This window comes from Podarcis pityusensis (assembly GCF_964106645.2).
Source record: "Podarcis pityusensis genome assembly, chromosome: 6".
In the NCBI taxonomy this organism is placed as follows: Eukaryota; Metazoa; Chordata; class Lepidosauria; order Squamata; family Lacertidae; genus Podarcis; species Podarcis pityusensis.
Genome location: NC_138030.1, coordinates 29763419 through 29785030, shown reverse-complemented (window position 1 = coordinate 29785030; position 21612 = coordinate 29763419). Strand labels below are relative to the sequence as shown.

Genomic DNA, 21612 nt, shown 5'->3' with positions numbered 1-21612 from the left:
AGGGCACCACCAACACTCCTGGTTAGGACTCCAAGAATGAGACAGTGCCTAAGTTCCCTGAAGAAACGTTCACTTCCCCCTCCCCTAAATCCTAGATGTGGAATGACTTACAAAGCCCAGCAAATATACTCAACTGGCATAGTATACTTGGTGTATAATGTTTCCAACTATTTTGGCGCAGAAATCACACATCACTGCCTATGACCATAAAACAACTCCACAAACTGCTTTTAATAGATTTCAAAGATATAGTAAGATGTGATCCTAACCTGTCTTGGTGCAGTCCCATGATTGACTCTGACAACAGGATGGCTTGTAATATTATTTCCTTTTCTGCATGGTCGTTATTTTTCTGTGGTTCCTCCATGAAGGCAAGAGCCTCTCCATGATGAGGAATGGGGCTGCCTCCGACGGAGACAAATGGAAAAGCTCTCTCCCTAGCGACGAAGAGCAGATGAAAGCCATCAGATCATTTCCTTCTACATATTCAATTCCGTTTTTTCATACTACTGTTGTCAACAGGAGAGTTGGATTCCAATTATCTGATTCAAGTGTTTCCAGTGAACTGTCATACACAGAAGCTAACAGCAGAATAACCTAGTTTTGTTCATGAACCAGTGAACAATAAAAAGATGAATGTTTTGCTTAGCTCGCCCTTTCCTGCAAGGTGGCAAGTACAGGGCAGCCATTCCAGGATTTTCTTCAGAGGAGAAAGCAATGTGCTTTAGTTTATCTGAGAATCTGTTTCTTATTGCACATTGATGTGTTCTGAAAGAATTACAGGGAAGGAGCAATCAGCCTGTGTACAACACACTATTCCCTAAGCAGAATCATTGTCAGTTCCCAGAATCCAATGAGCTGAGAGCACACTTCGGTGCTTATAACATCCCACCATTTTAAGCTCAGACCATAGTTCTCCCCATTGCAGACCCACATTTGCTTAATCCCCATGGAACCTTGTTAATCTCATGTTTAGATGAGCCAAGGCTATTTGATGGTAGTCCAATGTGGTCTAGTGGCTGGGGCTTGATCAAGGTTGTCTGACATTCTTTTGCTGCCCTCAACATCTTTTTGTATGCAGGGATCAGGAAGATGGCAGAGACAGCTGTGTTCTTTCCTCAGCATTTCTCCCCATTGCGGTCCCCACCTGCTGAACAAAGCCTCAGAGCAGCTGACCAAGCCAGGTATCCTGCAGCTATTTTCTGCACCCCAAGTTTCATCAGCCTGCATCATCAGTGGTGTGGGATGATGAGAGTTGCGGTCCAAAACATCTGGAGGATACTAGGTTGGGGAAGGCTGCCTCCAGTGGCTGGATTGGCCATTTAGGTTCCCCCCTGTAGAAATTTCCCAACGTAGTCAAGAACTATTTAAATTATAGATATTTTATTTTGTTCTTTGGGGGCTCCGTGTCTCACTTACAAAGGAGCGAGCCCCATTCAAGATAGCAGGTGGAAATCAACATCACACTATGACAAACGTTCCGTCTGCAAACATTGCAGCTCATCAGATGGAACAATTCTTCTCCTCACCCCTTGTGCTGTTCTGGGGTTTTCCTGACTACCCCACTTCCAATGGGGGGGGGGGAGGTGTTGTACAGGGCGAGGAGAGGCCCTGTTGTGAAGGTGGAAGTCTCTGTGTAGGACTTCTGCTGCTGAGGCTCCTTAGGTGATCTCCTTAGATATGCAGAGGATTGCCTGCAAAGATACATCTTTTGTTCATTTTGAACCAAAGCATGGCCAACTTCTTTTTTAGTAGGGCTCTCGTGCATTTAAGAGGTGTATGATATGCAGAAACAAAAACCACCAGGGCAATTTTCCTGGTATGGAAATGCATTGATGAGAAAAGATGTGCCTGCTGGGTTTGTTGTTGTTTTTTTTTTAAAAAAATCTGCCACTCAGTATCAAAAAAGGCACAGAACTGGTGCCCCAGTTGAAATGTGTATTGGAATGGTGAATGCATGAAGGTATCTCAGAGTAGTGGCGACAGGATGAATTTGTGGGGCCAAACAGAGACGGAAAGGGTGTGTATCCTTACAGTAGGTTTGTTTGTAAATTGCACACAAAACAGAGTTTCCTGTACTAAAGCCAACAATGACTTTTATCTAACCACTAGAGGTCATAGCATACCCTAAATAAAGAGATCTTAATAAATACACTAATTAATGATGTACACTCAAACATCAATAGTTTGTACTTTGTCTCGGGTAGGGTGAATCACTGTCCTTTATTTCACTAATTTGTCCTCTATAATGGCCTTTCCCCTTTATTTAAATCTTTTATATCAGTGATGAATAAATAAGGTAAAGGTAAATTAAACCTTTGCCAAACAGCTGCTAACAGCAAAATCTTATGCATGTTTCTGCAGAAGGAAGTCCTACTATCCTCAGCGGGTCTTTCTCCCCAGTACAGCCTAAGTAATGTTGATACAACTTGGTTTCCAGGGTAGTGCTGGGTGTAAAAACAAGCCTAATCCAAGCGGAGTTGAGAGCTGAGGATGTGGAAAGGGACCATGGGAAGAGCACCGTTGGAGAAGATGCACCTGCCTCCTCTTTCACTGCTGTGGAATGGACAACCTTAGCTGCAACCTGGCAGCCCAAAGGGAAGGAGTTGGTACATTTATTCTGTCTCTTCTTCTGTCTCCTTGGCTCATATAGAGCAAATTAGAACATATATTCTACAGACAAAGGCATCCAGAGCAAAATAAAACTCAGTTTCCAGAATGATTCAGAAGCCCTTGAGAGAGGCGGTAAAGTAGCTGCAGGGTACATGTTTTGCAGGTATTGGGTCTGAGCGTCAATCCCTTGCATCTCCAGGTCTTTTTGAAAGGGATTCTGTGTGGGCTGGTTAGGTATAAGGCAGCTTCACATGTTTATAGAATAGACTGCTTATAAGATATGTTATTTGAGAGTATAAAAAGCCATGGAATAAAAGCAACAACAGTCTACTAAAAATGTCTCATACCTTTGGGGTCCTGAAGGGGAAATGTCTCATACCTTTGGGGTCCATGGCGGGCTTCTCAGAGGGTCCAAACCCTCAGCCAGTGCCCCACCTGACCCCTCCTTGGTGCTGGGTCTGATTGGAGAAATGAGACTGGAGGCACAATGGGTTTAGGCACAGTCTCTGGGGCGACCTGGTGGCCCTCAACAAAAGGCAACGGAAACTACATTTGTGGTTAAGTCTTTTACGTTGTTATTGTGCCTTGGGCTTCATGTTTTTGATTAAGAGATTCTAATGGGAGAAAATCTCTGCACAAAGATTTAATAGTATTTTAAGTGCCACGAGATTCTAAAAGGATTTTAAAATTTGGTTCCTCAAAATGTAGACATTTATATTAATGATCTTAATTGAAATAATTAATTCAGCTGAAAGAATTTAAATTCAGTTCTTGTAATTTTGCCTCCCCCTCAGCTCACCCTTTGTTACTTTCCACAAGGGAAATACATAACTTGTAAATCTGTAATTTAATAATATTAAAGGTTTTCCTTGTATTTGTGTTTAAAGCTATATGGAAGTTTCAGAAGCTGCAAGTATGCAAGGCAGAGAATAATGTCAACAATGCCCTCTTCAAGCACGTGCATCTCAGTTCCTCAGTCCTCCATCCCATAATATTAAAAACACTCGGGGGGTGATGGACGCTAAAAAAGAGTAGTGAGTTATTCTAACTGCTAAGCACCTCTAGGATCAGCTGCCAAATGGAATCAAGCTTCCCTGGAGTGCCTCTTCTACTATAAATAATTCTTTCCTTATTGGCCAGATCTAATAAATCCTACATCCATTGCTTCACTGTTGGGAGGGCTTAGAGTCCCCTGTACAGTACTTAACAACAACACACTTGGGCTCCAACACCACCCTGGCAGGTGAACATCATCTGTGAAGACTTCCCAGTAATGAATTCTTTCTCTTTAAGGTATGGGCGTTTTGGCATTATTTTAGTGGAATCTTCAGTGTCTTGGCTCCACCTTCCGTAAGCAACAACTGTTTGAGGAGCAATAAATATGTTGATACTGAAAGCAATCTTGAAGACTTGGGTTGCAATCCACGCACAGTTACCAGGGGCGGAGACAGGTAAGCCCCTTTGAAATGGGTGTTTCAGTGAAATTTGCACTGTGTTAAATGAGAACAGGAATAGCAGATTTGCATCTCTCTCACACACACAAAATCCTGTGGCTTCTCAGTGTTTTCGGTAGACATGTTCAGCCACTGTGAGGCTTAGACACTTAACTAACTGTACTGGATGTCTCTTTTGAGTATGCTGAGATGTAAGTGGGCACTGAATAGATCAAGAATGGGGAGCCTGTGGCCTTTCAGATGTTCTTGAACTTCAATCAATCCCAGCCAGCATGGTCAGGGATGATGGGAGCTACGTTCTAACACCATCTGGAGGGCTACAGGTATTCATCAGTGTGACAGACCAAGAGATGAACTTAAATGGAGTCTATATTGTGGCTTAATAGCACACTATTAATAGCACACTCCTTTATGTCCCGCTTTTTCTGTGGACACTGTATTCTCCAGTCAACGATTTGGGGATACGGCGGAATTGTAGTCTAGCTGTCATACAAATGGAACTTCTTACAGTCACGTGATCTGGTTCTGTCATGAAGTTGGAGCTACCTAGCAATAAAGGCTTCCATAGTAACCGAACACACAATCAGACATGCTTGAGGCATTACATACAACCTCCCCCAACCCTGCAAAGAGATACAACATTAAAGCATGGTTTGTCTTCCTTTGTCTTGCGACTGAAACTGTGAGTGAATGTGTTTATTACATATTGATCAATATTTTGTAAAGTGATTGGAAATCTATTGTTGGGTGCGGGGGAAGACTCAGTCTGTGGAATGTTAACTTACCAACCCAGCTAAGATTATAAATGTGAACATACCTCTTTACTAGGTTAACCTGATGGGGCTTAAGCTTTGATTTATTTTAACTGAGGTGTAGTCAAAAGCAAGAAAATCCTGTGTTCTCCAGCTTCCAAATTCCAGTTTCATACTTCTGAGAGTGCCAAATCTAAAGGGTTAAACTTCATGTATGGCATCCGTGCCAAGCTGCAGAAATTCAGAAAAAAACCCAGCCTGTGAAATTTGTGCTCTGTACTATGTAAAAAAAGAAAAAGAAAGAAAACCCATGAAATATATTTCATCTCTCATTTCGAAATTGCATTTGACATCTAAGTTAAATAAAATGTTCCTGAGGTCATTAAAACTCAGAAATAGTACAAGACTTAGGTTTACCATACTTTCAGAATGAATCAAGTTTCTGAACTTGTTTTAATCTCCATATAATTGCTTTTCTGTATATGCTAACCTTTAGAAAATGAGTTTAATAATTAGTCATCTCAGGCTAGTTAAAAGCAACATCCTGCCCTTAGTACAGTTTTATTTTCAACAAGAAATTGATGCCAAAGTAAATCCTTCACCGTGGATGGAAACTTAGCTGCAGGCCACACATACATTATGGATACTTCGATACTTCACAAAATCAGCTCCACAGAAATACTTTTCTCCTGCCCAATTTGTGACCTAGGGAAGCTGCTAATTGTGGAGCAATTGCCAGTCATATGTGTGAATGATTTTTTTTTTTTTAAATTATGTGTATAAATAAGATGCTCTAAGATAACCCATTGTGATTGCCTACTTATTACTAATCATACAGTTCCTTATATCTTTATTGTGGGGCAACTGTGTCTTGGTGGCCTAGGATACCGCATATCAGATGGCTTTGGGCCTGAATTGGCCAGTGGAAATCCTGGCTGTGGTTTCCACTGCCTGCCTATAGCAGGGGTAGGGAACTTCAGACTCAGAGGCCTCGCTGGCCCTGCTCTGCCTCCACATTAATCTCCCCCACCCAAATCCTCAGTCCTATTAAGATTCCACTGGAGGGCATGGTGGCAATACGAGCTACAGGAAGTGGTGTTACAGCTTGGGAAGAAGAGTAAGGTCCAGGGGCAGCTTCTTGGTGCTGCTGGGCCTGAAACAAATGGATTTGGCCACTTACCTGCTTTTCCCATCTGAAGTAAATGAATGAACAATTGCACAATGCATAGATCAGAAAATCAATTGCCTATTTGAAGGAGGAAAATGACCTGCATGGTGGCTCGTTTATGCTTTCTGCTCAACAGCCACATGGTTTCAAGATACACCCAAAGACATCATGGGGGAAGATTGTTGCTTCTGCAAAAACAAACAAACCGTTGTTCTAGAAATTGCTACTCTCCTTTTCCCCTTCTGTAACAAACAGTGAATTCCTTGATAGAATTTTCTTCTCCCATGTGACTAGTAACGCTTCCAGGTGGGTGTTTATTATGGGAAAAGTGCTTCGGAGCCATGCAGGTTTTTCATGGTATCCACATGACAACCTTGGCATCAAGATGCCAGCCTGAATCCCCCCCCCCCCCATTTAATCTGGATTTACTCTTCCGACAGAAAATCTGACATTAAAAAAATTTGTTGCCAATGACCTGTTTGCAATATTAAGCTCTTGTCTGGAAGCACCCTTGGTGATCTTCTCTGATCAGGATGCAGGCTCCCCAGGTCTGTCTTTGTCAAGCCTATCTATATTAAAATCTCATCTCATTTATATCTGCCGGTTGCCATTTCACTATCTGTTTGTCCCTTCTTGTTGTTTTTATTAGCTCTCCTAGTTCATTATGTTTGGAATTCACTCTGAGCAGGACTCGTATTGCTGTCTGTTCTCTGCAGCGGTGGGGAAAAACAACGCAGAAAACAGCTGTTAGGTGCACATTGGATTGGGAAGAATCTGAAACTGAAGTGGGGTGCCTGGGAGAGATTCCGAGCTTGTCCACGGTAAAGCAGACTCTCTATGAGGTGGCATGAGTCGAAGCAAGGGCACCTGAAGTATCTGATTGATAGGTAGATTTCATTTCTGCCCCACCTTTTCATCCAAGGAGCTCAAGGTTACACACATGGTTCTCCCCCATCTCATTTAATCCCCACAACAGCCCTGTGAGGTACGTTTGGCTAATAGGCAGTGACTGGCCCAAAGCGTGCTTCTTTACATGGTAGTGGGTACAGTTCATTTACTTCACTTACTTCAAAATGTAGTAAGCCAACTTTACTGTAGGATCCCTAGAACTCTGTCCCAAAGTCCTTTTCTACTGGCAACCTAAATGTGAGGCACCATAACTGAGAATGCCTTCTTGCCATTCACCACCTGTAATGGCATAAAGTCGATCACACCTGCATCCAGATAATTTAAGGGCATATATTCTGGATGGAATTGAGCATCTGTTTCTTGTCCTGGAATAGATGGCTGAACAGTCTGTAAGTTTGAGGAAACGGAAGAACACTGCTAGTTGTTGTTCATTCTTTTTTGTATTTGCCAGATTGTTTAAATAAAAAATAAATATTTGTTATTGGAGAGAGTTGTAGGCGGTCCAGTTTAGTATAAAACACAGCTGCTAGGTTACAAATTGAAATTTCTGAGAATAGTCCAAGCTAGAGGTCACCAGGGCATGAGTAACTGTGGCTAAACTTTCTCCGCTCAGGACTGGCTGCAACTGGTGCACCAGCCTTAAGTGTTTGTTGGAAGGTGCTGCATTCTTTGTTAGGTTACTAACAGTGTGCTGCATCTGTCAACACCTGAAGACTTTCAGCCTGATCCTTCAGAGGGAACGTATGCAACCCCATCCATAACAGGTTGAACACCCACCCACAGTCAGATGAACCACCTACCAACACTATCTCCATCTTACTTGGATTGAACATCAGTTTATGCTGTTTCATAATATGATGGTTTCTTTGAAAGCAGTTTAGAAAAGCTCAGCTTACTTCTAAGAATGGCCTTAGAATTTAATCTCCACTGGAGATGAAGAAAGAAACAGCTTGATGGTTTCCAGATTTGCTCAGGTGTATTGGTGCAGCTTCACAACACACCTGAAAGGTAGGTTAAGCTGAACGATTTTGTCTGTGGTCACACAGTGACTCTTTATGGCTGACCTAGGGATTTGAACTTGAATCTCTCATGCCCAAGTCCGAGATTTTTGACACCACATGGCTAGTATTTAGCTTTCCAGAAGCCTTTCGCATCACCTGAAACCTGATCCTTTTAACTGAAGATGTCCGTGATTGAACCTACATACTATGTCCTCTAACACTGGTACACTATTTCCCAAGCTTGCCTCTTCTTCCTCCAAATAGTCATTGTAGATTAGGGACGGGAACCTGTGGTCCCACCCAGATGGTGTGGATCATAGCTCCCAGCACCCCTAACCATTGGCCATTGGCCATGCTGACTGGAGCTGATGGGAAGTGGAGTCTGATAGCATCAGGAGGGCCACAGCTTCCTTGACATACCGAGAACTCTTAAAGGCTGTCCCCAGCCAGGCCTTTTTGCAAATGGAATACTGAGGTTATATACCTCTGTCTCTGAGCTCCCCCCCCCCCCATAGACTTTATGATCAACTGCAGTTTTCTCTTCAGTTCTCTGGCTTCTTTACCTCTGCTTAGAGTAGGCAGAAAGAGGAGAAATCATCCCACACTCCTCTCTTGTAAGATAAGATGTGAGTGTCATGCAGTGAGGGTGGTAGTAGGTTGCGGGCAGAGAAAGATAAAACCTATTTGCACAACACAGAATAAATTTCTGTAATTCACCACTACAAGATGTGGCAGGAGTCGTTTGCTTAGGGATTAGTCAAGGTAATAGAGGGCCTTTCAATGGCTGTTAGCCATTCCAATTAAACGGAGCCCCCATATTCGGGGGTGAAACACCAGCTCCTGGCAGGGCGGGGAAGTCAAAAGGGCCTAATGCCTTCAAGCCCTGTTTTTGCAGGTTTCCTAGCAGACTTGTGGTTAGGCACCATGGGAGACAGAGTTTCTGTGCGCCCTGGCACTCGTCACGGTATCCCATTGTGCCAGAGGCGGTTTAGTCATGCTGGCCACATGACCCAGAAAGCTGTCTGTGGAGAAACGCTGGCTCCCTTGGCCTGAAGCGAGATGAGCGCCGCACCCCAAAGTTGCCTTTGACTGGATTTAACCATCCAAGTGTCCTTTACCTTTTACCTCACACACTGTGGGAAAAGGATGCTGGTCTAGATGAACCTTTGCTCTGATCTGCCAATGCTCCCAACAGTCCAGCAGTATATTTATGGCTTATTGTTGTTGGGTTTGTTAAGTGTAATTGTTTAATTGACACTGAAATGGGAATGCCTGTGTATTGCTGAAAAGATCTAACATGGAAGATTCCATTGAAGTATACCAAGCTAAATTAAGAGCAAAAAGGGCTCTCTGAGCTGCCTTGATGGGTTGATAATTAACTGTTATTGCTCTCAGGTAGCTCTGATGTGGTGTTTTAACCTTAGATCACATGAGAGGTATTGAATTTGCCATCTTGGAAGGGTGGTGGCTGGAGTTCTTTGTTCTCAGACTCTGTGAGAGTAAAGATGTAAATGACTCTCCAGCAGGATGCAGGTTTTAGGGAGACACAGACCTCTGCTTCTAGGTCTGTTGGAATTATTTCATATTTTGTAGGATGCTGATGTGCTACCTTGGACTGGCATATGTCTTATGGAGCTATTTGGATGTATCATTTGATGTTTCTGTTCTGCTTTGAAGAAAGTTCTGCGAGTAAAGTTTTGAACAATCTAATGGGTCTGGACAATGCTTCATTTCTAAAGGAGTTGGTTTTATGCATCCAGTTGCTTCAAACTGCATAATATTGATATCTGCAGTAGGGTATGCACAGACTTAACAAGTGTTAGATTTAGGAATATAGGAAGCTGCTTTACACCAGCTGGAGATGGCAAGGATTGAACCTTGGATCTTCTGTATGCAACACAGGTGTTCTGCCATTAAGCTACAGTCCACCCGTTTAGTATATTACTGTCCTTTGTTAGGTTACTGATCAAATATCCTAGTGCTGGACTACAAAGTTTGTGTTCCAAGTCCACTTTCGTGGCCTGCCCCTGGGATCTCATATCTTCCATCTGCATGAGCAACTAGGGTGAGGACAGGCACTGGCAGAGGAGGAGGAGTGCAGGGGGAGCACACCGCTCCTGGCAGCGTGATCCCAGCAGTGTGCCATCACGGCTGCCCCCCCCCCGCGCTGGGCGTCCTGCCCTCACAGGCGGTGCCCCCCGCCCCCAGGACGCATGCCCCACCCCTGCAGGCAGTGCACCCTGCCCCCGGGACATGCGCCAGCCCTGCCCCTGCCTGCTCTCTGCCCCCCGGTGCCAGAGCATGAAGCTCTGCCACTGAGGACAGGTAATCACTAGCATTGGTGTGATGACAGCTAAGCCATTTAAATCCATGTGCCACCCATCCCTGTGCTTCTCTATTCAGAAGTTAGTCTCAGAACTTAGTCAGTGGTGCTTACTCCCAAGTAGGGATGGGAAAGAAATGGGATTCAATTCATGTGCAAAGTTGAATCTACCTAGTTCGCACTCCCCCAAAACAACACACAAACCAAAACACCACCATCCTTCAAAATTCATACTTCTCCAACCAAGTAATGTGCACAAGAATTACTTTACTAGGGTCAAGCATGCATGTAAACGTATATAGTGGTGAAAACAACTCAGAAAAAATTGCATTAATTTAGGGGAAAATGCTTTGCAAAAATGTGCATATTGGACAAAAGTCTTCATGTTTTAATGATGACTTAAATGACGATTTTTATGAGGACTTAAAAAAATCTAAAGCTGATGTAGAAATGTGGAGAACCAAAGTTAAAACCAGAAAAATAAGAAATGGAAAGAAGCAGAAATGGTGGGCAGATTTTCTGATCCTTAATGCCAAGTAAGTGTGCAGACTATTGTAGGCCTGGTATAGGTAATTTAACTTCTTTTTTTAAGATGATAAACCCAAGCTATTAAACTGCACCAATATATATAATACAATGCAATGCAATGCAATGTACCAGTTAATATTTCTGTGGCATGCTGTGTTTTCCCATCTATCTCTCCTCCCTCCCACTACCCCCATCAATTTGACCAATACTGAATTGTGTTATCTATTTGTTCCTGGCTCATAGAAAGTAGATTGGTGTGGGGTGGAAGCCCAAATACATGCAAATACACTTGAATAATGTATGACCTCTTTCAGTATAAGTACTGCAGAATCTTTTGCTTGTTTCTCGCAGATCTTGAGTTGCAAAGAAAAGGTAAAACAACAACAACACAAAAAAACAAAGTAACTGGGGTAAGTTCATAAATAAGACATTTTCAAAAAATAAGTGTGATGCTCTATAGAGCATACATGATTTTTTTAAAAAACAAAAGAACACAACACTATGTGAAGCTACAAAATGAAAAACAAAAGTTACTCCGGAAAACTCTTCTGTTACTTCAACTTGCAAAATACGGATTCACTTCTAAATTAATTAAGAGTCTGAAAGCCTGAGCAAATTTATTTTAGGATAATCCAGTCCAGATCCTGAGATAACTCCAGTGCTTTTTCAGGCTGTGTATAGATAACCAAATATGCAGATGATTCTTCAGCTGGTGATTTGCAACCCAAAATCTGAAAGAGGTCACACCGCCAGTATCACAATCCTTGCTGGGTTTTTTCAATTTGCATTTCCCCCCCCAGAGGAGAAATGATGTCTGTTGCAGCATGTAGCTCCAGAGATACATCTGCGTACCTCCTGCAGTGCGTTAGAGTGTGCTGAGGTGCATCACTCAAATTGCACATTGTGTGCAGCAGCTGATGATGGAAGCAATCCCAGAGTTGTGTTCCTCTGTAATGTCATACAGAGCCCCTTCTTCAATCTGCACACTGCTGCCAGGACAGACTACAGCAAGCTGTCCCAGAAGGGTGCCTCAGGATCCCCTGTATTGTCACACAGGATGCTGAAGGAGACCTGTCACATTCTTTGTAACTTCCGCGTTGGCTAGAGGGTAAGAGAAGGAAAGCAGTTTAATATATCTTCAAAGCCCTACACTGTTTTGCCTCCCTTATCTGAAAACACTTATTGTGCTGGTCCCGGGGGGGGGGGTTATCGTGAGGCGTGGTCAAAGTCCGGTCCTGGTCCGAGGGTCTGGAGACTGTCCACCAAGGGGGGCAGCGGGGTCCAAAGCAAGAAGCCGGGCGTGGTGGGGAACTCCAGAAAAAAACAGGTCTGGGTGCTGGCAGCAACAGGTTTCCAACGTCGTTGCTCCCGCAACCTGGGACCGGGCTGACTGGCCTTTATCTTCTCTGAGGCCAGGGGCAGTCCCGGCCCACAGGTGACTCGCCTCTCCTGGCCTTAAGGCAAGCACTCCTCCTGAGAGAACCCAGTTCCCTCCACCTCTCTGCCTTGAGCCTCTGCAGCTCAGGAGAGGCTGGAGGGTTACTGGACCCAGGGGGAGGCTCACCTTCCCCTGACAGGGGTGGGAGAGGCGCACCTGTAGGCAATGGTCCTCAATCACCTCCGGAGCCAGAGTGGATTCATCTGGTGTCTGCTCCTGAGGATCTGGCACAGGTGCAGGCGCTTCAGATTCAAGGCCCTGCCCTGGCTCAGCCGGCCCTGGAGGCGGGGACTCCTGTGCAGGCTGGTATTCCTCCGGTTCAGCCTCTGAATCAGATTCCCAGGCCATCACACTTATATTCAGATACATCCCTGACCATGACCCTTACTTCTCTCACTCCACTACCTTCAGCCATCATAAGGCCTGTTGCTCCCTCAAAATATTCCACCTTTTCTGCCTCACTACTCCATGCACATGGAATTGCCTCCCTGCATGGTGCCATCTATCACACCTCCTTCATCAGTAGTGGAATCTGGCAACATGAAGAGAGTTCAACTGCCAAACCATAATGGCTTTGGGGCAAGATGTTGATTCCTCCACTCACAAGTCACTTAACCCCATCAGAGTTCGCAGGTGCTGACAGCTTCTCGGTCCCTTGATGCAGAAAGCGGCTTTTTCGGAGCATCATAGTTGAATCCCCTGTTCACTCTTTTTTCCAGAATGAATTTGATAGCCAAGATTTATGGCTGGCTATCATAAATCAACACATAATTATCTCCATCAGCAGCCTGCTGGCAAAAGATGTTCAGTCCACCATGTTCCTCCTCCAGAAGTTCACAAACACTGCCATTCTCAGTGGTGGCATTGACTAAAGAGAAACAAATTATTTCTGGCCTACTCAATTGCACTTCTAAGATAAACTATTTAAAAATAAATAAATTCTGGAGAGGCAGAACACACCTTATTCATGGTGTGTGAGGAGGGCACTGGGTTGGGGAAGGTTGTTATAAAGCAGGCTTCCTCAACCTTGGCCCTTCTGATGTTTTTGGCCTACAACTCCCATGACCCCTGGCTAGCAGGACCAGTGGTCAGGGATGATGGGAATTGTAGTCCCAAAAGAGCTGGAGGGCCAAGTTTGGCCATCACTGTGTTTCTGTAGGGAAAATCATAGTCACAGAACTGTAGAGCTGAAAGGGACCACAAGGGTCATCTAGTCTAACTCCCTGTAAAATGGGTGGCCCTACACATTCCTTTTCTTATAGATCAGGCATCCCCAAACTCGGCCCTCTAGATGTTTTGGGACTACAGCTCCCATCATCCCTAGCTAACAGGACCAGTGGTCAGGGATGATGGGAGTTGTAGTCCCAAAACATCTGGAGGGCCGGGTTTGGGGATGCCTGTTATAGATGGTCTACATCAGTGCTTCCTACACTTGGGTCTCCAGTTGTTTTGGGACTACAACTCCCATCATCCCTAGTTTGCAGGACCAGTGGTCAGGAATGATGGGAACTGTAGTCCAAAAACAGCTGGAAACCCAAGTTTGGAAATCTACATGGTTCAACATGTGAACACAGGTTTAGTTGGAAATGTACTACATATCCATTCCTATAGTAACCCCACAATTTTCAAAGAAAAGCATTAAAAATTACTCTGGGCATGAACCTAGGAATGCAGGAAGCTGCCTTAGCTCAGTATTGTCTACATTGACTAGAAGAGGCTCTCCTGGGTTTCAGGCAGGGAACTCTCTCAACCTTTCCTGGAGAGACCAGGGATTAAACCTGGCAAATTCTGCACGCAAAGCAGGTGCTCAAGCCCTGAGTTATAGCTCTTCCCCATGAAATAATTTTGTCATGTGTGTGTTTGCTTATCCCAGGTGCAAAACGCTGAGGAAAAATAGAAGAATACATAGAAGGAAAATTCCAGCAAGTGTAGTTTCTTCTGTTGCTAAATGCCATGATAGGAAAACTACACAACTGCTAGGGTTGCCATATTCTGAAGAGCAAAAAAAGAGGACAAATTTGCCAGCATCTACTTTTAACTATGGATCACTATGACGACTTTCATTTTACATACCCATGAAAAAGAGGACATATGGCAACCTTCCAACTGCCAAAATATTCTTCTCTACCTAATATGTGTGTTTACTTGTAAGTAAGTTTCACCAAACTGTCTTAAAAGGGAGTTATCCTCCCACAAGCAAATGTGCCCATAGGATTGCAGCCTTAAAAGGTAAATGGGTTACCTCAGGGTTTGAATCTTGAAACTCCAACTTATTTGGAAGCTGTGTTCCATCAAAACTGGTGAGATTTCAACATAAATATATTCAGGACTGGAATAAAAGGCTTCTTAAACAGTGAGCAAAAACATGCAAACAAAATCTACTATCTACTGGGATAGATTTAAAATGCATTAACTGTGGCACAGTTAACTCAAATATCTTTTTTAAGAAGAGGAGGGAATGCAATAAGGATTCTTAATATTTTTGGAAACAATAAGATACCGCATGATAGGCAAGCTAAACTTCCCTCCCCCCTAACAACCAGCCATGGTTCCAGTGAACAAAAAAATCAAGTTAGAAAATGTATTTACTAAAAAAATATATATCTATTTTCCTGCAAAATAATGTAAGAATAATGAGTGCACATTCCCTTTTGATGTGTATGGCACATGCTCCTTTAAGGAGAAATTCTGTATTTCAGAGATAGTGTGCATATCGTGAAATGAAATGGTTGTTATGGCAACAACTCTCAAAAGCAACTACTTAAATGAGAAATATGTTCTATACAGCCATAGAAAAATGAAAACATGAAAACAGAGACAGGGAGAATGGCCAAACAGAAGCAGTATGAGATGGTGAGAGCATTGCTGATTTACAGGCACATAGAAATGCAGAAGAAAGCTATTTATTTTCCTTCTTTTTGAAGCCAAAGTTTAAAGCTGCATCTGTTTTGGGGTACTTTAATAAGTTTTTTTTTAATTAATGTTTTCCCTTCGGTAATTAAAAATACCCCCCAAACCCCATATCATATTAAACTAAGTTTATTGCTACAATGACTCAACATTAAAGATAAATAAATGACCCTGTGATAACAACTTTGATCCGTTTGGACACTGCACCATATTCATGGAGCAATGGCAATGGATGTGGCCAGAGTCTCTGCATTCCAAAAACCTCAGCCTTGTGGGACAAAAACCTCAGCCTTGGCTGGTAGCAGTGGGGCTTTTGAAAGTGTCACAGCTATGGCTGCATCTACAGCCGGACAGGGCAGAAGGGGACAAAAGGCAAGGTGGGAAATGCCTCTCCTGTGCTAGCTCTCAATCACAGCTGGTGAGGGGAGAGTTAACCCTTCCTTCCCCACCTATGGCATCTGCCCCAAATGCACTCCCTGTGTTGTAATTAGTCTTATTTCAAGGGTTAATTGCATTTGGGGAGGGCCAATTTTGAAGGGATCATGGGTAGGCATGAAAGAGTTAACTCTCCCCTCCCTAGCTGTGACCCTCCGCTGAAGACCCCTGCCCCAATTTGCTCTTCCTTTGCTGCAAATAGACTTGCGGGGGGGGGGCACTCTCTCTGTTGGCTCAGTTGATTCAATAGATCCTACTGCATACCTGTTTTAGGTCGAGCACATTCTTGTTTGGAAGGAGGGAGTTTCAATCTTGGCTTAAGACCACGTTTAACCTGCCTGCTCTTTGTCTATAGGGCACAATGTCCAAACACTTTCTTAAAATCCGATAAGGCTTTGCAGGGTCTTTCTCCTCTCGTCTCCCACAGTGCATTTATTTCTGAAAGCAAGAACAAAACCTTTGGTGGAAACCTTATATATTTATTCTGCCTTGGTTACGTGAGTAAAAGCACAAACAGTTTTTAATTTTGACTTGTATAAGCCTGCAGCAAGAAAATTTGAGAAGCCCTGCTGTAAGAGTTGGTGCAGTGATTATATTTTCCAGGTTAGTGGCTAGAGACTGATGCAATGAAAATGCACTCTACCAAATGCACTCTTCTTCACATTTCCTCATCACTGCCCTAGTTTTATTCGGAAGCCTAAAAGCAGACACGTTATTCTGGAACTCTCATTTAAATCTCTCCTTAAAATCTGCTAATACTATGCCCTCTCTTGGGCTGTCAGGCCGTCAACTTTTCCATCTTGCTAGCTGCTGAATAACCTGTTTTGCTCCTCTTTTTCAAAAACTCCCCACCCCTCTTTTCACTCTTGATATGTTTGTTCTAAATCATAAACACACTTAACTGGTAGACACTGGGACATCTCCTGCTGCACTCAAGTCCTGCTTTTGGGCTTCCTGTGAGCATTTAGTTAGCCAACATGAGAAAAAAAATGCTGGACTTGATGGGCCGTTGGGCTGATCTAGCAGAGCTTTTCTGATGCTCTAATGATAAGTGAATATGCTATTCAGTTTCTCATTTTTCCAATATTCAGTTCACCATATTTCTTCTTCAGTTTGTGATTTTTTTTAAAAGCCCCAATAAAAACCCGTCATTATTTTAGTACACATTTCCCTGAATATACCCATTTTTGCATGCAATTTCATTTAACACACATTTTTGCAAGCACTTTCCCCAAATAGAATGCATTTTCACCAACATATTAATTTTCATAACAACCCCCTACCATATACACATTTTTGTGCACAATCTAGGCTTGCCATATTTCAAAAAGTAAAAACCAGGACACCCCGAAAGTTGTTGAGCTTTTTGACTTGTCTAAGATCCAGGACAAAGTGCTACCTTTCAGAAATCCCCCCTGGACATCAATTCTGCCTTTGAAAACCCAATATTGTCTGGGAAAATCCGGACGTATGGCAGCCCTATATTTACTGGAGAATTGCATTGCAAAATTCAGAGAACGGTGAACTTTAAAGATAACTGTGATTTGGTTTGCCTATCATCTCAGAAAAGTGCAAATTGGGCAGGTTTGCATTAAAATGTGAACCAAACTGAACGACTACCCCATCCTCAACTAGGGATTGTTTTGTATAACTGCATAACTGCATAACTGCATAACTGCATGATTTGCATTTATCTCCAATTTCTGCTCCCCCTTCACACACAACTACATATTTTTAAAACACATTTTCTTTCAAAATGCACATTTTAAATTCTTGATATATCTTTTTAGCTCAGAACTATGCCCCAAATCCAGGAAATTCAAAACCTGGTGATTAACTTAAGTTCCATTATAATAATAATAATAATAATAATAATAATAATAATATATTATTTATACCCCACCCATCTGGCTGGGCTTCCCCAGCCACTCTGGGCAGCTTCCAAAAAAATATTAAAATACTATCAAACATTGATCTAGCAGGTGCAGATTGAGTCAACATGCCCTAGTTTTCCATGACTGTTCCAGTGGAACATTGGGCAGTTGATCAAGACCCAGTGGGTGTTTGAAGCCAGCACAATCTCCAACCCAGGAAATGTGGATTAAGATATGCTTGCAGGACCTCTCCATTGGTTCTGCTAAATGACCACCTGTACAGGCTCCTTCCTCAAGAGACATCTATAGCAGTCATTCTACCAGGCTGTAGGAGAGAGAGAGGAGGTTGCAGGACATCTCCATCAGCTTTGCTGAAATAATAATAATAATAATAATAATAATAATAATAATAATAATAATTTATTTGTACCCCTCCCATCTGGCTGGGTTTCCCCAGCCACTCTGGGTGGCTTCCAACAAAGACAAAAAATACACTAAAACAAAAAATACACTAAAGACTAGCTACACAACGCTTCCCCCTCAGGAGGGTGGCTCACAAAAGAAAAATACAAAATGAGAATACATAATAAAACAAAAACAAATCAATAACTTTGGGAATTTGGGGAAGTTTTTAATGTCTGATGCTGTATTGTTTTTAATATTCAGTTGGAAGCTGCCCAGAGTGGCTGGGGAAACCCAGCCACATGGGCGGGGTATCAATAAATTATTATTATTATTATTATTATTATTATTATTATTATTACTCCTCACTCCCACAAACACATTAAAAAAGCCATAGAATGTTAATCACCTGGTTTAAGTGAAATGTTTTTGCCTGGCATCCGAAGATATGTAATGGAGGCACCAGGCGAGCCTCACTAGGGAGAGCATTCCGCAAACGGAGCCACCGCAGAAAAGGCCCATTCTCATGTTGCCACCCTCTGGAACTCTTGTGGAGGAGGCACGCAAAGAAGGGCATCAGATGATGATTGCAGGGTCCAGGGTGGTCCATATGGGGAGAGGTGGGAGAGAGATTCAACTGCAAGGTGTCACTATTACCTTTGCTGAAACACCAGGAACTTTAGCCTGCTCTCCAAATTGTTCCATTCTTAGCGTTCACTACAAGAGCTCTGCAACTAAGCAATACAGCCAGAGCTTGCTTCTTCCCTACTCCCTACCAGTTCCTTTTGTTTCATTGTAACTTTTTTATTGAGAACCTGAGCCCTGGGAATGCCTTATTGATATCTGTAAGCTGCTTGGGAAGCCTTTTCAGCTAAAGTGTGGGGTTCATCATCACCATTGATTGCAGAAGTGAGCAAACAGCAGATACTTTTTGGAGAAGGGCAGTTCTCGTAGCTGGGCAAGGAGGAAGAGAAAGCACAATGCAGGCTTTTTGTCTGGTTGGGACCAGCCCTACCATTCCACCACAGTGCCTAAATATGTAGCTGTGCAGCAGCTGTAGATGCACAACATCATCTTTGAGAGGCAGAAAAAGCCCTTGCAGAATATTCCTAAGCCTTTCACTGGCAGAGATGAGTGGGATGGGAATAAACTGCACTCCCAGCCAGAATGCTGCCGCAGATGTGAACATTCTCCTTCTTCTTTGTGTACAGCACCTTCCTAGCTTTGAGTTTCTTAGCAGACACAGACAAGCAATAACTAGATCAGGATTTTGACTTGTGGATGTGACAGGTAAAGAGAAGGATTTATCAATCTAACCCAAATAGGAGACAGCACTCTGGAATCCTCCTAAGTCACTTATGTATATGTCCAACAAGGCAAAGAACAGAGTTGTTAAATGAAAACTTGCCCCGATAAATCTTTTGTGGGGCTTTACAAACCTTCTGATCGGATTTGTAACTCTAGACGAAGATCTGTATATTTGCTGCAAGATTTGGAGGATTTAAAAATCCATCTCTTGACTTGTGAAACAATTCAGTGTTTTAGAAACCAGGTAGCTAAACCCAACTAAGACTAAAAGCACACAACACTTGGCTCTTGAAGGTTTACTGACAGCGTCTTATACACTGGAATGAAGAGATAATGTATGTAACTCAGGTGTATTAAATCCTGATTTTTATTAATAAACTCAGGAGTAATAGCTTTAAAAATAACCCCAAAGACATTGAAGAGAGCTTAACCCTTACATGTCAACTGCTTCTTAAACTTTCTCTAAATTGTAAAACTAAGAAGGGTGAGCAGAGCAGCTATTTCAGATTTTAGCTGGGGAAAGGCTAATATCTCAGAGATGAGTAGGATTCTGTTACAATGTTCTAAAAGACCTGGTCTTTCAACATTCAACATAAAATAGTCACCAAGAAATTAGAATATTTTAAGAGCAGACTTAGTGAATGCTTGAAGGGAAAAAATATGTATATTTCCTTTGTAAACAACTTTCTGAAAAAGCTCAGCATGGGACATTTTTTCTGAGAAGGTGCATCACCAAACCCTTTGACCACCAAGTGATGGAGTTAGATTAATTCTTTCTGAATTAATGTTCTGTTTTTACTTCCTGAGCAGCTATTTTGCTATGTGTTCTCTGTTTGTGTACTTCTTAAAGGATTCTATAAGATTCACTTAGTGGGAAGCATAGCCAGTGATCAGGGATGATGGAGGTTGTGGTTCAGCAACGTTCGGAGGGCCAAAGGTTCCCTACACATCATTTAAATCTTCCCTTTCTACATGGCACAGTCCTAATCTGGATCAGTTTTATGAATATGAACCAAGTGTAGAGGAAAACAATGTTCAATTACTGTATTTTCCCGTGTATAAAACTAGGTTTCCCCCCCTAAAAAATAATATCAAAAATTAGGGGGCGTCTTATACATGGATAGTGCTGAGGGTGGACTGGCGATTGGTTGTTGCCGCAAAAATAGGGGGCGTCTTATACATGGGGGTGTCTTATAGATGGAAAAATACAGTACATGGAATCTACAAGTGGGACCAGGAACTAAATACTGCATTGCATCGTGGAGAATTCCTGATCAGGGTTCCAGCCAACTTGCCATGCCTTCTGCCAGGATACTTCGTTCCCCCCCCTTATTTTATTCCTAAGGTTTTTACCTCTACTACTACAAACATCCCTCTTGTTTCCCAGTAGCTCTGTTTTGGTTACATAGTCATTGTAACTCAGCACTTGAGTTTGTTATTAGTATAGCTGATGATTCCGCTCATAGTTCAAGAGCAGCTGCTTTCCGTGAAGCCTCAATATATGGCCAGTCTTTCTGGGTTTTCTGACATGGCTTCCACAATCTTTAATGGCGCAGGGCAATGTTTAGTAACAGAGTAATGTATAACACAAGAAGCCCGTGTAACATTAAATTTTATATGAGCTTTAATTAGACAACATTTATATAAAAGCCTTTCCTGTGTCAATTAGCTGATTGACTGTCATCTGCTTTCTGGGTTAGTGAAACTTGATCTTCTGTGAATGAATTTGTTTATTGGGGGAAAAGGTACCAGGGAATGGAAAAGAAAGATTGAATTAAATGTTGTATGCTGAGTGACAAGCTACATTTGATAGGGCTTTTAGTTTAATTACTTGTGTTTAATTAAGATATTTATTCATCGAGAAAGTTCTTCATATTAGTAAGATATTGGAGAGAACCTTGTTTGCTTATGATTTTTAGATACATTTATGATATTCAAAAAACTGTCAGGCACTCTCTTTAATTTAAAATGGATAATTTATTTGCTGGTGTCCAGAAATCATTACACAATGAACCATAACCCATGACTTTTTCCCCCATGACAGCCTAATACTTAGGGCTATATAGCTGGCCCATTTTGTATGCTCTGTTAAGCACTGGAAAAGCTCTTTTAAAAAGTCTTATCAAAGATCTGCTCGCCTGTATTGTTTACTATTCTGTAGCCATTTTCAAAACAGCTTGATGAGTGTATAACTTGATTGAGATAACATGCAACTAGCTCAGTGTTATGGGAACAGTTCAGAAGTACTAGTCTTGTGTGTTATTTCAGAAGTTAACACACTGTGTTTTTTAAAGCATGGAACAAGTTAGGAAATTAAATGAGATTTCTCTCTCCACAAAAAGCATCCATGTTCAGATACAGGATTTATCAGTCTGAAATTACAAACCAAAGCTTCTCCTGTCAGTGGCAATGTTTACAACATTAACAAAACTACTGAAAATGTGACGCTAGTAACAACCCACTCTTGGAAATCTACTTTATGGAGTATTCATAGATG

General features: G+C 42.4%; 1 long non-coding RNA gene across 1 annotated transcript in view; it reads left to right on the top strand.

The window, feature by feature from the left end:
• The first annotated feature begins 4541 nt into the window (after positions 1–4541).
• The window catches only part of LOC308479567, a 113298-nt gene continuing 96227 nt past the window's right edge, over positions 4542–21612 (top strand). The window contains exon 1 of the long non-coding RNA XR_013987729.1: positions 4542–4749. This is a non-coding gene — a long non-coding RNA (uncharacterized lncRNA). The remainder of the gene's footprint in view (positions 4750–21612) is intronic.